We start from the raw sequence: 669 nt of genomic DNA, 5'->3' as shown, positions 1-669 counted from the left end.
AAATATATGCTTCAAGTAATTCTTATAAGTATTTGTTGCTTCAGTCTTATATTACAATATTCCAAGCATAGAATCATGTATCAGTGTTAAAAAGTTTTAAATGATCATATAAATACATGAGTAAACATATCTATGGCATACACATACTGAGCTTACACTCTTCTTATGCAAAAAGTCTGTTTATATTTTTTTTTTCATATTTTCCTTATTTTTGTAATCACAATAGCCACATGAGAAAAATATACATTGGTAGTATAGTGCTTCTGAGAATTCTTGAGATCAGTATTTGTAATATAAGTAAAAGAACTGTACTTTTTTTTCTTTTTCTTTTTGTTATGGAGGTGGAGATGCACTTGACATGTTGATGAATTGAGAGCCATAATTATTCGACATTTGATAGGTTGACAAAGATAATAGATTAAAATACGGCAGTTTTATTCAGACTTATTCCATTGAGCCTTGTTGTTACCAACCTTTCAGGGGCATCTTTTCTTTGTAATAAATGTGAAAAAAGGTAAAAAGGGAAGAAAGAAAAACAAATCTAGAGAAGGGTTATGGTAATTTGCCTCAGAAGGTGCACAGGGGTATTATTACCCGTTTTGCATAGCATTCATTCACCGTTTCTTCTGGGTTTCTTCTCCTCTCCAGTGGGTTGCACTTTTGGATAGC

The 669-nt window shown here is 31.7% G+C and overlaps 1 protein-coding gene across 2 annotated transcripts in view; it reads left to right on the top strand.

Moving 5' to 3' along the window:
* Nucleotides 1–669, top strand: part of LOC119585175 — an 11,082-nt gene that overhangs the window by 5,161 nt on the left and 5,252 nt on the right. The window lies entirely within an intron of this gene.

Source organism: Penaeus monodon, chromosome 19, assembly GCF_015228065.2.
Source record: "Penaeus monodon isolate SGIC_2016 chromosome 19, NSTDA_Pmon_1, whole genome shotgun sequence".
Lineage (NCBI taxonomy): Eukaryota > Metazoa > Arthropoda > Malacostraca > Decapoda > Penaeidae > Penaeus > Penaeus monodon.
This window is presented reverse-complemented; position numbering and strand designations above follow the sequence as displayed.